Genomic DNA, 17,574 nt, shown 5'->3' with positions numbered 1-17,574 from the left:
TTGTGATTGTACGTCCTCTGAGTAGCGCAGTCTGCTGAACCATGTGTTACTAATCCCGAGCCGTTCCGGTTGTGGGTTCGAACCCCGTGTTGGATTAGTATAAAAATTGTGTTGATTCAAGCATTGTTCTAATCTTTTGCTCTGACCTATCTTAGATCTATCTTAGAATCAACCTCACCTGCTCACAGACGAATGACTCCACCTCTTTTCAGCCTCATTTGAAAGCAGACACTTCGCAATTTGTTGCCAAGACAGAATTAATTATTGTCACAAGAAACGCACTTATAAAGAGCTTAAATGTACGGTGAAGTAATTTAAAACACATTGTAGCGTTTACGACTCTGGGTAAATTTGAATTAGCTCAAGAACCTAGGGAATTTTGGAAATATTAATAACTATGACTCATGGTCATAATTCATAAGTTGCATGTACATTTATTTTATCAATTATCGAGATTATCTTGTTCTGTGACTGGTCTGACCGACATTTAATTCGTCCAGCGAAATAAATGTAAAATCATTACAGTCAAGAAGAGATATTCACAAACTTCAAGAGTTTCATGTCCTGGCCACGGACATCAACTTCCTGAGTTTATTAATTAAAACTACTCAAGTAGTCTATATTTCGAGCTTGTAGCTTAAGATCTTTTGTTTCATTGACTTTAGAATGGTGGATTTTCAAACACAGAGGCAGTGAAAAGTATCTATGAATTTTAATAAATGCAAAACTATGATTATATGAGCTACAAATAGAAACGTACGTAAACATGCAAACAATGAACAAACAACATATAACCAAACAATAACATAAGTGATCAGAATGAACTGAAAGAAAGAAAAAAAAGGGGGAAAAGAGAAGAGGAAGAAGGGTAACTTAATTCGCAGACCTAAGAGAGAGAGAGACCAGGAAATCAACTTTTAGGTTGATAGATAGTACTTGCGAGCTGTTGTACTCTTTCAGTGCGATGCTGGAAAAGGGGACGCGCGCGTGCGCGTGTCCGGCTGGTTTGCGTCTGGCTTCGTCTTCTGGGTCGTTTCGCAAGACGATGTAAAGGCTTACTTGAATTTAAGTTACCGAGAAAATTAGATCATTTCCCTTTTTGAGGGGAAAGGCACGGATGAGCTTAGTTGCAAAGGCAAGGCAGCTACTCGAACATGTGTTGGTCCGAGGAGAAGACTAAGGCCTTCTTCAGATGATCCTTGGAGAAGCGCTGCCGGGGAGGAGAGGAGGAGGTCAGCGGGATCGAAGAGAGAAGAGGGAGAAGAGTGGGGGTCTCTTCCTTTTAACAGACAATCTGTTTACGCCTTGTTTTGTGACAGAGCGAATCAAACTTCTAATCTGTAGCGGGAAGACGTCTTCTTTGTGTGAAGAAAAACACGCCCCCTCTTACCATATGTCTTATGAGGGAAAGGTTTCATACTTCCTCTTAAGATTGTACATACAGAATAATACGTTTTACTGTAATCTAATACATATATATATTTCCGTGAGATCACTACGATTAGAATGATACCAGACATGGTGTACGGACATGGGAATACAGATATGCATTTCTAATGTAGGATTCTGAGCATTTTAAGAGTCAATGGATTTCTATGATAGAACATAGAAAATCTCAATCTGCCATGGAAATTATACACACATAAAAATACATATGAAAAACATGGTTCTTGGATCGCCTGTGTGGAAGTGTATGGAATGTGGGCTTGCAGGAAAAGGATGAGCTGCAGCTTTGGAACCATAAAGGTTTATGACCAGGTTGAGGTCGTATTACAAGACACTATTGAGTGATTTTCTTTCAATGAACCTTCAGAAGTAAAGATTTTACTCTAGCAAGTCGCACCTCTATTATAAATTTGTAATGAATGGTAAAATGACATTTTATTATGTGGAAGTCCATATATGGAAATGTGCTTCAGTTGCATCTCGTGGTGGGTTTCTGGTTGAAAGTCCACGAGTGTGTGTGTGTGTGTGTGTGTGTGTGTGTCTTCTGGAATGTCCTGAGGCTGTAAAATCACAGGAAGTCAATACTGAACTAGGGGGGTTTTACAAAGGGGGTCTTAAAAACAGGGTCCTCTTTATGGCTCAAATGTCCCTCTGGGGAAATTATTAACCAGACGATGTGTTTTGACGTCACATGATTCCTTAATTTGAAAAGCAGATGCCATTGTTGCTACAACATATTTAGGATGTGGCTGTAATAACACAAAACATATATCTTCATAAAAGTTTGTTTATTATCTTGAACATTCATCCCTCAGAATGTCTTTACCTGCATGTTATTCAGCTGCACCGATCGTTAAATGCTATATAAAGGATTTTCTGAAATGTTTTGAACACTTTCTAGGCAAGGGCGCCCTCTAACTTCATGTATGAATGAAACAGACATTACATGACACATGCTGCATAATTCTCATATCACCTCATTTTGGGTAAAAATTAAATAAATAGTACTCATCTATATAGAAATGAAGTAAACATAATAACCCATTAATACTTTAATACTCCAAATGTACACACTAACTAAAACCGCTAAGGGAATTTTGTTGTTCAATGGATATAACTGATACTTAATATTGAATAGACTTACCACAATCTCTATTTGATGCATTGTATGCAAACATTGACTGCTTTGATTCATATTAATTACTTTGTCTGGACCAGTGATAATATCAACAACAGCAGTAACACAGACTTAACAGACAGTTTCATCATACCAGTATCATTGCTGTACATGTCACTCAACTTTTCAAAGTTTACCACACAAAAATTATATTTACTAAAATGAATAAAGAAATAATTCTATAAAATATCATTGTCATTTTTCTTTATTGCACAATACTTGTAAATATCTATAAAAAACTATACATAAATCGGTGTATTATTTTTACCTGCCTATACCACAAATACATAACAGGCAAAAATCAAATGTAGTGTAATGACAAACAAGCCAATTAACTTACAGGTATTAATCTATCCACAACTTACCACTAAAGACCTTAATTAACTAATAAACTTAAAATCAACATCAACGAATGACACACTCCAATTAATTAACTATGAACCAACTCAATCTGTTTTAATTAGTAATGGTACATTCCCAATCAATTGTGAATTATGTTAAATACCAGAGTATCCTGCAAAGAATTCCATTAGAACTTTTCCACTGTAAGAACAGAAATATTGAAAAACAAAATTGAGAGAAAAATGAACCAACTTCCAGACTCAATTTCAGGATACGTGCATTCTGTATCACCCATAAAACTATCTAAAATTAATAGCAAATACTTCACCGCTTCACTACAAACCGACAGGGACACATACCACCACACCGTCATCTTTCAGTGTAATCAACAAACCTCATGGAACAATGCTGCAAGAAACTGCTCTGCAATCAAACTCATGAATGCAAAGAAAGTTCCAAGTAAGTATGCCTTGTATATTTTACTCCACTTTTTATTTGTAGTCATTTTTAATTGTGATCCCCTAAGTTACTTTACTTTTTTTTTTTCCTTTGGTTGCCCAAGATTTTTCTAGTCAACTAGCAATTGTTCACTTAAGCAATTAGTCAACGGATAGCACATTTATATGAATAAATCATAAGCCTTTAATCCCCTATGTACATAATCAACTAATCAGTGCTCAAACGCATAAAGCTTGCTGTGGTGCACCTGCAAACAATAATTAATGTGTCTTGAAAAAACAAGAAACTGTTTCATGTAGATTACATAATCTGAAAGTGTTTAAGATTTGAATCAGTTCATGTTTTTTAAAGTAGACATTTCAAACTTTCCATTAATATATTTCTCATGTCTGTGAGGCACGTATATAGTTGTATACATGGTTTCGGTTTACTTTTGTGACGTGGTCAACATTTATTACAAACTCACAATGCTTTGTTTGTTGTTATTATTAGTATTTTAAAAAAATGACATGGTATTTTAAGTAAAATGTAAGTGATTGCACATGTGCCTCCTTGTCATCTAATTTTTTAAAAATGTTTCTTTCATTTTCCAGACAGCAATGACACAAAATATGATATCCAGAGTACCAGCTCTACAACACTCGAAGTGACTCAAGTACCATTCCCCCATAAACCCCCAAAGCAACTATACCCCTCCACCATTGCCGAAATGAAAACCCTAGATGCACAACATCATGTAAGTTGCACAACATTTTTCCATACAAATTAAAAGTTGAAGTACATTGAAAACAATTTTTTTTTTTTTTTAATTAATATACAACTTTAAAGTACAAACATTTAAGGCAGAAATGAATAATCATACATTTGTGATCGTGTTGATATCACATATATGAACATACAACAAAACAAAACAAAACAAAACAAAACAAAAAAAAGAGAGAAGGGGCGAGGGTCTTAGTCCAATAATTTAAACATATCCAAAACAGAGAGGAGTTTTAGGGCATTTTTGTCCATCATCCAATGAAGAGACTTCACAAATAGCTTTAAGTCATTCTTCCATCCATTGAAATGGGGTTTGATTTTTAAATACTTGCATCTGTGAATAAAGTGTTTACCTAAAGCAATCAGATTGTTTATCAAAAAATCTGAGTCTTTATCACTCAGAAAGACTCCAACTTTAATTGAATTCACATTTAAAGGCTGAAACAATATCTCTTTAGATTGCAACCAACTTTAAAATGTAAACCAAAATTCTTGCACACATTCACAGTAAAAGAAGATATGTTCTACAGTTTCAATTTCTTTTTCACAAAATCCACAAGAATTGTTTTCCCAATTAAATCGTTCATGTAAAAAACAATTAGACGGATAAATATCATTCAAGATTTTAAACGTCACTTCTTTGGCCTTGGGGAGGATTAGGTAAGATAAGTAGCGCTTTCTTATTTTTTTAGCTTCAACATCACTGAAATCTTTTAGAACATATTTTCTTTTCAATTGACCAGGGTAATATTGTTTGGATAACACATTCCTAATAAACTTTTATTTGTAAACCCTTTACTGTTTAAATTTATTCCGTCAATACAAAGTGGTCTCATTACTGAAGTATAGTTTGAATACATTACAAACTGTCTAATCATAATTTGCATGGGTACTGGAATGGCCTTTAACACTTTATTATATTCCTTAATTGGGCACTGAAAATTGAATTTTTCACACAAATCTCTATAATTCAAAAATTACCACAATTATCCATCAAATGAGTTAATGCCCATAATCCTTTTTCCATCCAAGTTTCTAAAAACAAAGATTTTCTATTACTCAAAATATATCTGTTGTTCCACAGAGGTGTATTATGTGGTGTAAAGTTGTGCTTAAACAAGAGGTTCCAGTACAACAGAGCTTGCTGATGGAAATCAGACAGTTTTACAGGTAGTTTGCTTAAATCATAGTCACAACGCAATACAAAATTAATTCCCCCCATTTTCTGGAAAATTGCATTCGGGATGCTAAACCAAAAAGAGTCACTATGACACATTGAAAACAAATGGCATGACTGATTTCTCTCTCGCACTCTCTTTGTGTACAGATACCCACACTAAAAGCCAAAGTAACAAAGATACAGTCTGTTAAAAATGTATTTTTTAACAAGACTGAAGGAGAGGTAATGAACTGTTGGATAAATGATGAAACCGGAGGAATTCAAATTGCCTTGTGGGACAACTTTATTAATGACGTCCATCAAGGGAATTCGTATGACTTTACGAACTTAATGACAAAAAGGTACCAACAAAAAACCTTTTTACAATCAACCAGACACTCGACAATTACACCTTCAAAAGTTCAAATTTCTACTGGACCACTTCACCAAATGTCTGAAGACGAAATTACTTCTCACAAAACCATCACCTCTGCTTTGCAAGGTGTCCAAATAAACATTAGTAAACACTGCCCAAAGTGTGCCACTCTTCAGCAAGATTTTTCTCCGCAATTTGCTTTCCACCGCTGCACAAAGTGCAAAATGTTAAGGAGTGGCACCGCTTACGTCACAAAACTCGGTGGCATTTTTGAGTTTAAAGAAAACAAAACGGAGCTCTCTTTAACAGTGTCAAATTCCATTTTGAAGACATTTTTAGCACCACTTGACCTGAACCACACCGATGCCCAGGACATCGAACAGCTGTTCCTGGCCATGAACAGTTTAACCGTAACATTTACACACAACATGCAGGTTCTACAAATGCAAACAACACCCAACCACGATACTGATGAGGAACTTCTTCACATTGAAGAAACTGAATTATCACAAGAACCTGCCAGAGTTTTCATCCCGCAAAAAACACCTGTAACAGAAACCAAACATTCAAGCGACAAACAATTTGTTCAAATTGAAGAAACTCAATTATCACAAGAACCTGCTGCAGTTTTCATCCCGCAAAAAACACCTGTAACAGAAACCAAACATTCAAGCGACAAACAATTTGTTCAAATTGAAGAAACTCAATTATCACAAGAACCTGCTGCAGTTTTCATCCCGCAAAAAACACCTGCAACAGAAACCAAACATTCAAGCGACGAACAATTTCTTCAAATTGGAGAAACTGAATCATCACAAGAACCTGCTGCAGTTTTCATCCCGCAAAAAACACCTGTAACAGAAACCAAACATTCAAGCGACAAACAATTTGTTCAAATTGAAGAAACTCAATTATCACAAGAACCTGCTGCAGTTTTCATCCCGCAAAAAACACCTGCAACAGAAACCAAACATTCAAGCGACGAACAATTTCTTCAAATTGGAGAAACTGAATCATCACAAGAACCTGCTGCAGTTTTCATCCCGCAAAAAAGACCTGTAACAAAAAACAAACAATTTTGTAAAAAAAACAAAACTTGTGATAAGTCTATATAGCCTGTATAACTTGTATTTTGTTGTAAAAAATGTGTAGATGTGTATCTATAGGGGTTTACTTTTCAATAGTTAAAATGTTTGTTTGTTTTTTTCCCCCATTTCTAGTTGCTAAAATTTGTAATGGAAATATACATTACTATAAAATGATTTAATTATGATGCTTTTTTCCTACTTGATTAAATGTTTAAGTTTTGCAACTATAGAGGATGCTTTCTTTATCAATGTTTTGCTTTCTTTATCAATGTTTTACTTTTGATGGTTACTTTTTTTTTTTCACCCAAATTGATTTCCTTCTAAATAAATGCAATACGTCACTAACTTTTGTCCTCTTTATCTTTGTACCTGTACTTCCATTTATATTGCTTTAAATTTTGGTTTGTTTTTAAACTCCAACTAATCCTCTTTTCATACGAACTGTACTTTAATTTTAGTCCCCTATAAAATTTCCATTATTGGTCTAAATGTCTAGTGTGTAATTTCAGTCAAATTATAAATGAGCTGCACAAAAATGGTTAAACCAGATTTTTTTTTTCTTAAATTGTTCCCAACCAAGAACTCAGAAACTGCAATGTGTTGGCCAACCACATGTTACTGTTGTAAATGACATGCAGTTGACCAAAAGACTGTGGTTTCCACATTCCAGATACATTGTCTTGTTTATTCAATTGTTTCAGCACTGCAATGAACTTTGAATTGTTACAATGAAAATAAATACTACTATAAGGGCTGAACTATCACCCTTCAGTACTGATACATTCTGAATTACCTATAACCCAGATAAATATATATTTTGCTCTTTCTCTGAACATTTATAAAGCTGTGAATTGTCACTTGAATTATTTTTACCCAGATAATACTTACATTAATCTTTCTTCCCATTTAATTAGAAATGTGTTTTCTTACACATTCCGAATGAACCATGTGTCCGCCATTTTGAATTTTGTCATAAATTGACATATCTTTTAAACTATTTGACATATCACAAAAGATGGTAGGGATGACCAACACCATGTCCTGAAGGTACCTGAGAAGTTTGAACACAGCGCCACCTAGTGTTCCAGAGTTATGTTTTTTGCAAAAATGCTTAACTTTTGAAAACATTGTTCAAATTTTGATTGCTTTATGTCATTACGTTCCTTGGTTTATGCCAATTCCGACAATGTCTCATTTGTCATTTTCCAACAATGTGACTGTCCGCCATGTGAAAACGAAAAACTGTTTTTTCACTACTCCTTCAAATCTTGCTCAATTTTGTCCAAAATTTTATCAGATGTTCTTTAGACCGAACCGCACAGAAATGACTGAACAGATTTTTGATAGTTGTCTACATTCCCATGATATTCCTCTCTGAAGTTGACCCTGTTTGTTGTCTTATGCTAGTTAGCTTAGCATAATTATTGGTTAGCATGCTAACCAAATGCCATTCTTTCTAATGTGGCTCTTCAGCTATCAGGATAACCATAAGCTACGTTAGCATTAAGCTAGCTTAGCATGCTAATCTCGTTAACATGATTTTGTGTGCTCATTCTTACACTGAATGCTCTCCTCTGCAGCTTGTAACTCTATGTCCTCTAAGTGGCGCAAGCTGTTAATCCATGTGCTATGAGTCCCAAACCATTCTGGTTGGGGGTTCGAATCCTGCGTAGGATGACTACATAAAATTGTGTATTATGTCGAGTCGATTCTTGTATTCAAGCATTCTACTAATCTTTTGCTCTTCTGGCTCCGCATTGTGCTACAGCGATTCTACCTTCAACATCTTAAGTCTCTGTAAAATTATTAAGCAAACCACAGTGTATGAGTGTAAACCAAATACTAAGTAAAGCAAAAGGCTTTAACTTTGAAGATTGTTAAATCATTTCCAATGTGTAGCAAATGTTAAACCATGTGAATTGTGCAATGTTCAAAAGATTCCTAGTAAAAAAATAATGTATCCAAACAAGCCAAACAACCAGAAGGGCTTGGCCCCGGAAAGGCTGCTTGCAGCTTTATTAGGGGCCAAGCCCCGAAGGGGCAAGGCACCTATTGTATCTGTTAGTTTTCTTATTAGGGGCCAAGCCCCAAAGGGGCAAGGCACCTATTGTATCTCTTAGTTTTCTTATTATTATTCTTCTTCTTCTTCCGCCAATGGAAGTCTATGGCAGCCCTATGAACCGTACATAGGAAAATGATGAAATTTGGCACACTTGTAGTGATGGTAATGAAAAGTAATTGTAGCAATTTTTGAGTCTCTAGGTCCAACTCTATAGCGCCACCAGCAGTTCAAAAATTCAACATTGAAATGGTTATAACTTTTGAACCCTTTGATCTAGAGAAATGAAACTTAGTACACCTGATTCCTCTCATCATTCTGATCACAACCAATACATTACATTAAGACTCCGCCCATTACAGTAGTGGCCATTTTGAAAAGTACAGTATTCAGTTTTTTCGCTACTCCTCCTTCAAAATTTCTCCAATTTTGTCCAACATTTGCTCAAATGATCTTTGGACTAAGCCGCACAGAAATGACTGAACAGATTTTTTTTTATTCATCTTTGTTCAAAAGTTATGGTGTCGCAAACTTAACGAGGTCCACCCAAAATTGGCTAAGAGGCTGTATCTCGGCCAAAATTGGATCAATCGAAACGAAAATTGGTACACTTCACCGGAAGCATGATCTGAGGTTCCATGCCAAAGTTGGGAACAGCGCCACCTACGGGTCATGAGATATGAAAAATTGCTATTTTGGTCAATAACTTTTGAACAGTTTGTCAGAAAATCACAAATGTGGTATCTATGGATTTCTTGGGTCATGCCGAATCCGTGGATATCAATTTTGCCAGGATAGGATGTACCACGTGTCCGCCATTTTGAATTTTGTCAAAATTTGCAATAACTTTTAAACTATTTGACATATCTTCACAAAATTTTGTATGGATGATCAACACAAGGCTTTGAAGGTACATGAGAAGATTGAACACAGCGCCACCTAGTGTTCCAGAGATATAAGGTATTTTGCAAAAACGCTTATAACTTTTGAAAACATTGGTCAAATTTTTATTTCTTTACGTCATTATGTTCCTTGGCTTATGCCAATTCCGTCGATATCTCATTTGTCATTTTCCAACAATGTGACTGTCCGCCATATTGGAACAAATGAAAAACAGTTTTTTCGCTACTCCTCCTTCAAATCTTGTTCAATTTTGTCCAAAATTTGATCAGATGTTCTTTGGACTGAGCCGCACAGAAATGACTGAACAGATTTTTTATATTTGCTACCGTTCCCGAGATATTCATCTCCGAAGTTGACCTAGCCTGCATTTTTTGCCTTATGCTAGTTAACTTAGCATAATAATTGGTTAGCATGCTAACCAGATGCCATTCTTTCTAATGTGGCTCTTCAGCTATCAGGATAACCATAAGCTACATTAGCATTAAGCTAGCTTAGCATGCTAATCTCGTTAACATGATTTTGTGTGCTCATTCATACACTGAAGTCTCTCCTCTGCAGCTTTGTAAAACATGTCCTCTGGGTGGCGCAAGTGGTTCAACCATGCGTCATGAATCCCGAACCATTGTGGTCGTGGGTTCGGGACCAGTGTGGGGCGACTTTGAAATTGTGTATAAAATAATCATTTAAATTCCTTCCGGCTCTGCACTGCTGTTGGTGCTTAAATGCTAGCTGTGCTGCTGTAATTGCTGTGCTTGATGTACATTACATTTCTGATGTTTTGCTCTTCTGGCTCCGCATTGTGCTACAGCGATTCTACCTTCAACATCTTAAGTCTCTGTAAAATTATTAGGCAAACCACAGTGTATGAGTGTAAACCAAATACTAAGTAAAGCAAAAGGCTTTAACTTTGAAGATTGTTAAATCATTTCCAATGTGTAGCAAATGTTAAACCATGTGAATTGTGCAATGTTGAAAAGATTCCTAGTAAAAAATAATGTATCCAAACAAGCCAAACAACCAGAAGGGCTTGGCCCCGGAAAGGCTGCTTGCAGCTTTATTATTAGGGGCCAAGCCCCGAAGGGGCAAGGCACCTATTGTATCTGTTAGTTTTCTTATTAGGGGCCAAGCCCCGAAGGGGCAAGGCACCTATTGTATCTGTTAGTTTTCTTATTATTAGGGGCCAAGCCCCGAAGGGGCTAAGGCACCTATTGTATCTGTTAGTTTTTAGGGGCCAAGCCCCGAAGGGGCAAGGCACCTATTGTATCTGTTAGTTTTCTTATTAGGGGCCAAGCCCCGAAGGGGCTAAGGCACCTATTGTATCTGTTAGTTTTCTTATTATTATTAGGGGCCAAGCCCCGAAGGGGCTAAGGCACCTATTGTATCTGTTAGTTTTCTTATTATTATTATTATTATTATTCTTCTTCTTCTTCTTCCGCCAATGGAAGTCTATGGTAGCCCTATGAACCATACATAGGAAAATGATGAAATTTGGCACACTTGTAGTGATGGCCATGAATAGTAAATGTAGCAATTTTTGAGTCTCTAGGACCAACTCTATAGCGCCACCAGCAGTTCAAAAAATCAACATTGAAATGGTTAGTACTTTTGAACCCTTTGATCTAGAAAAATGAAACTAAGTACACCTGATTCATCTCATCATGCTGATCAGAACCAATATCTTACATTAAGACTCCGCCCATTACAGTAGTGGCCATTTTGAAAAGTACAGTATGCAGTTTTTTTGCTACTCCCCCTTCAAAATTGGTCTAATTTTGTCCAAACATGTGCTCAAATGATCTTTGGACTGAGCCGCATAAAAGTACTGTCCCCGATTTTTTTGCTATACTGGAAAAAAAAAGTTATGATGTCGCAAACTTAATGAGGTCGACCCAAAATTGGTTCAGAAGCTATAGTTCGGCCAAACTTTGATCAATCGAAACGAAAATTGGTACACTTCATCGGAAGCATGATCTGAGGTTCCATGGCAAAGTTGGGAACAGCGCCACCTACGGGTCATGAGATATGGAAAATGCATATTTTGGCCAATAACTTGTGAACAGTTTGTCAGAAAATTATAAACTTGGTGTCTATCGATTCCTTGGGTCATAACGAATCCGTGGATATCGATTTTGCCATGATGGGAAGTACCACGTGTCCGCCATTTTAAATTTTGTCATAATTTGCAATATCTTTTAAACTATTTGAAATTTCTTCACCAAATTTGGTATGGATCGTCATTAGCATGGCCCGAAGGTACCTGATAAGTTTGATCACAGCGCCACCTAGTGTTCCATAGATATCATTGTTTTTTTTAAAAACGCTTATAACTTTTGCTAACATTGCTTGAAATTTGATTTCTTTATGTCAATATATTCCTTGGCTTATGCTGATTTCAACGATATCTCATATGTTATTTTTCAACAATGTGACTGGCCGCCATATTTGAGCGAATGTAAAACAGTTTTTTCGCTTCTCCTCCTTCAAAATTGGTCTAATCTTGTCCAAACATGTACTCAAATGATCTTCGGACTGAGCCGCATAAAAGTACTGTCCCCGATTTTTTTGCTATACTGAAAAAAAAAAGTTATGATGTCGCAAACTTAATGAGGTCGACCCATAATTGGTTCAGAGGCTGTAACTTGTGAACAGTTTGTCACAAAATCATAAAATTGGTGTCTATCGATTCCTTGCATCATGTCGAATCTGAGGATATCTATTTTGCCAGGATTGGATGTACCACATCATAAGCTACATTAGCATTAAGTTAGCTTAGCATGCTAATCTGGTTAACTTGCTTTTGTGTGCTCATTCTTACACTTAAGCCTCTCCTCTGCAGTCTGTGATTGTACATCCTCTGAGTGGCGCAATGTGCTAAACCATGTGTCATGAATCCTTAACCAATATGGTTGTGGGTTCGAGTCCTGTGTAGGGCAACTTTAAAATTTTGTATAAAGTTGTCATTTCAATTCCTTCTGGCTCTGCACTGCTGTTGGTGCGTAAATGCTCGCTGCACTGCTGTGCTTGGTGTACATTTACATGTATATTCAATTTCTGCTCTTTTTGTTCTTCTGGCTCCGCACTGCTGTTGTTGCTTAAATGCTTGCTGCGCTGCTGTGCTTACAGTACTTGTAGATTGCTGTATTTTGTCTGCTTGCTGTGCCTTGCAGGGCTTGGCCCCGTATTGCTGCTTGCAGCTATATTTAGGGGCCAAGCCCCGAAGGGGCTAAGGCACCTATTGTATCTGTTAGTTTTCTTATTAGGGGCCAAGCCCCGAAGGGGATAGCCCCTATTGTATCTGTTAGTTTTCTTATTATTATTATTATTATTATTATTATTCTTCTTCTTCCGCCAATGGAAGTCTATGGCAGCCCTATGAACCGTACATAGGAAAATGATGAAATTTGGCACAGTTGTAGAGATGGCCATGAATAGTAATTGGACCAAATTTGGTGTCTCTAGGGTCAACTCTATAGCGCCACCACCAGTTCAAAAATTCAACTTTGAAATGTTTATAACTTTTGAACCATTTGATCTAGAAAAATAAAACTTAGTACACATGATTCCTCTCATCATGCTGATCAAAACCAATATAGTCCATTAAGACTCCGCCCATTACAGTAGTAGCCATTTTGAAAAGTAAAGTATTCAGTTTTTTCGCTACTCCTCCTTCAAAATTTCTCCAATTTTGTCCAAACTTTGCTCAAATAATCTTTGGACTGAGCCGCACAGAAATGACTGAACAGATTTTTTTTATTCATCTTTGTTCAAAAGTTATGGTGTCACAAACTTGACAAGGTCCACCCAAAATTGGCTAAGAGGCTGTATCTCGGCCAAAGTTTGATCAATCGAAACAAAAATTGGTACACTTCATCAGAAGCTTGGTCTGAGGTTCCATGCCAAAGTTGGGAACAGCGCCACCTACGGGTCATGAGATATGAAAAATTGCTATTTTGGCCAATAACTTTTGGACAGTTTGTCAGAAAATCATAAATGTGGTATCTATGGATTCCTTGCATCATGCCAAATCCATGCATACCAATTTTGCCAGGATGGGATCTACCACGTGTCCGCCATTTTGAATTTTGTCATAATTTGCAATAACTTTTAAACTATTTGACATATCTTCACAAAAATTAGCATTGATCATCGACACAATGTCCTGAAGGTACATGAGAAGATTGAACACAGCGCCACCTAGTGTTCCATAGATATAAGGTCTTTTGCAAAAACGCTTATAACTTTTGAAAACATTGTTCAAATTTTGATTTTTTTACGGCATTATGTTCCTTGGCTTATGCCGATTCCGTTGATATCTCATTTGTCATTTACCAACAATGTGACTATCCGCCATATTGGAACAAATGAAAAACAGTTTTTTCGCTACTCCTCCTTCAAATCTTGCTCAATTTTGTCCAAAATTTGATCAGATGATCTTCGGACTAAGCCGCACAGAAATGACTGAACAGATTTCTGATATTCGCTACCGTTCCCGAGATATTCATCTTCAAAGTTGACCTAGCCTGTGTTTTTTGCCTTATGCAAGTTAACTTAGCATAATAATTGGTTAGCATGCTAACCAGATGCCATTCTTTCTAATGTGGCTCTTCAGCTATCAGGATAACCATAAGCTACATTAGCATTAAGCTAGCTTAGCATGCTAATCTCGTTAACATGATTTTGTGTGCTTATTCTTACACTGAAGCCTGTGCTCTGAAGCTTTGTAAAACAAGTCCTCTGGGTGGCGCAATCTGTTCAACCATGCGTCATGAATCCCGAACCATTCTGGTCGTGGGTTCGAGACCAGTGTGGGCCAACTATAAAATTGTCATTTGAACTCCTATATCATCTGGGTAAAAGCTGTACTAATGTTTCTAACACTGGGATTTTTTATACATTCTGTGTTTGTTCTCATCAGAACTTTTGTTAATTTTGATTTCATCCTATATGTACCTCTGAACCCATCTGTTCTTCATGTACATTCTATTTCTGCTGTTTTTGCTCTTCTGGCTCCGCATTGCGCTACAGCCCTACTGTGCTACAGCGGCTTGGCCCCTGTATTGCTGCTTGCAGCTATATTTAGGGGCCAAGCCCCGAAGGGGATAGCCCCTATTGTATCTGTTAGTTTTCTTATTAGGGGCCAAGCCCCGAAGGGGATAGCCCCTATTGTATCTGTTAGTTTTCTTATTAGGGGCCAAGCCCCGAAGGGGATAGCCCCTATTGTATCTGTTAGTTTTCTTATTATTATTAGGGGCCAAGCCCCGAAGGGGATAGCCCCTATTGTATCTGTTAGTTTTCTTATTATTATTATTATTATTATTATTATTCTTCTTCTTCCGCCAATGGAAGTCTATGGCAGCCCTATGAACCGTACATAGGAAAATGATGAAATTTGGCACAGTTGTAGAGATGGCCATGAATAGTAATTGGACCAAATTTGGTGTCTCTAGGGTCAACTCTATAGCGCCACCACCAGTTCAAAAATTCAACTTTGAAATGTTTATAACTTTTGAACCATTTGATCTAGAAAAATAAAACTTAGTACACATGATTCCTCTCATCATGCTGATCAAAACCAATATAGTCCATTAAGACTCCGCCCATTACAGTAGTAGCCATTTTGAAAAGTAAAGTATTCAGTTTTTTCGCTACTCCTCCTTCAAAATTTCTCCAATTTTGTCCAAACTTTGCTCAAATAATCTTTGGACTGAGCCGCACAGAAATGACTGAACAGATTTTTTTTATTCATCTTTGTTCAAAAGTTATGGTGTCACAAACTTGACAAGGTCCACCCAAAATTGGCTAAGAGGCTGTATCTCGGCCAAAGTTTGATCAATCGAAACAAAAATTGGTACACTTCATCAGAAGCTTGGTCTGAGGTTCCATGCCAAAGTTGGGAACAGCGCCACCTACGGGTCATGAGATATGAAAAATTGCTATTTTGGCCAATAACTTTTGGACAGTTTGTCAGAAAATCATAAATGTGGTATCTATGGATTCCTTGCATCATGCCAAATCCATGCATACCAATTTTGCCAGGATGGGATCTACCACGTGTCCGCCATTTTGAATTTTGTCATAATTTGCAATAACTTTTAAACTATTTGACATATCTTCACAAAAATTAGCATTGATCATCGACACAATGTCCTGAAGGTACATGAGAAGATTGAACACAGCGCCACCTAGTGTTCCATAGATATAAGGTCTTTTGCAAAAACGCTTATAACTTTTGAAAACATTGTTCAAATTTTGATTTTTTTACGGCATTATGTTCCTTGGCTTATGCCGATTCCGTTGATATCTCATTTGTCATTTACCAACAATGTGACTATCCGCCATATTGGAACAAATGAAAAACAGTTTTTTCGCTACTCCTCCTTCAAATCTTGCTCAATTTTGTCCAAAATTTGATCAGATGATCTTCGGACTAAGCCGCACAGAAATGACTGAACAGATTTCTGATATTCGCTACCGTTCCCGAGATATTCATCTTCAAAGTTGACCTAGCCTGTGTTTTTTGCCTTATGCAAGTTAACTTAGCATAATAATTGGTTAGCATGCTAACCAGATGCCATTCTTTCTAATGTGGCTCTTCAGCTATCAGGATAACCATAAGCTACATTAGCATTAAGCTAGCTTAGCATGCTAATCTCGTTAACATGATTTTGTGTGCTTATTCTTGCACTGAAGCCTGTGCTCTGAAGCTTTGTAAAACAAGTCCTCTGGGTGGCGCAATCTGTTCAACCATGCGTCATGAATCCCGAACCATTCTGGTCGTGGGTTCGAGACCAGTGTGGGCCAACTATAAAATTGTCATTTGAACTCCTATATCATCTGGGTAAAAGCTGTACTAATGTTTCTAACACTGGGATTTTTTATACATTCTGTGTTTGTTCTCATCAGAACTTTTGTTAATTTTGATTTCATCCTATATGTACCTCTGAACCCATCTGTTCTTCATGTACATTCTATTTCTGCTGTTTTTGCTCTTCTGGCTCCGCATTGCGCTACAGCCCTACTGTGCTACAGCGGCTTGGCCCCTGTATTGCTGCTTGCAGCTATATTTATTATTATTATTATTCTTCTTCTTCTTCTTCTTCCGCCAATGGAAGTCTATGGTAGCCCTATGAACCATACATAGGAAAATGATGAAATTTGGCACACTTGTAGTGATGGCCATGAATAGTAAATGTAGCAATTTTTGAGTCTCTAGGACCAACTCTATAGCGCCACCAGCAGTTCAAAAAATCAACATTGAAATGGTTAGTACTTTTGAACCCTTTGATCTAGAAAAATGAAACTAAGTACACCTGATTCATCTCATCATGCTGATCAGAACCAATATCTTACATTAAGACTCCGCCCATTACAGTAGTGGCCATTTTGAAAAGTACAGTATGCAGTTTTTTTGCTACTCCCCCTTCAAAATTGGTCTAATTTTGTCCAAACATGTGCTCAAATGATCTTTGGACTGAGCCGCATAAAAGTACTGTCCCCGATTTTTTTGCTATACTGGAAAAAAAAAGTTATGATGTCGCAAACTTAATGAGGTCGACCCAAAATTGGTTCAGAAGCTATAGTTCGGCCAAACTTTGATCAATCGAAACGAAAATTGGTACACTTCATCGGAAGCATGATCTGAGGTTCCATGGCAAAGTTGGGAACAGCGCCACCTACGGGTCATGAGATATGGAAAATGCATATTTTGGCCAATAACTTGTGAACAGTTTGTCAGAAAATTATAAACTTGGTGTCTATCGATTCCTTGGGTCATAACGAATCCGTGGATATCGATTTTGCCAT

Source organism: Scardinius erythrophthalmus (assembly GCF_964197995.2).
Source record: "Scardinius erythrophthalmus genome assembly, chromosome: 12".
Classification (NCBI taxonomy): domain Eukaryota; kingdom Metazoa; phylum Chordata; class Actinopteri; order Cypriniformes; family Leuciscidae; genus Scardinius; species Scardinius erythrophthalmus.
The sequence above is the reverse complement of the archived record's forward strand: the minus strand, read 5'-3'. Positions refer to the sequence as shown.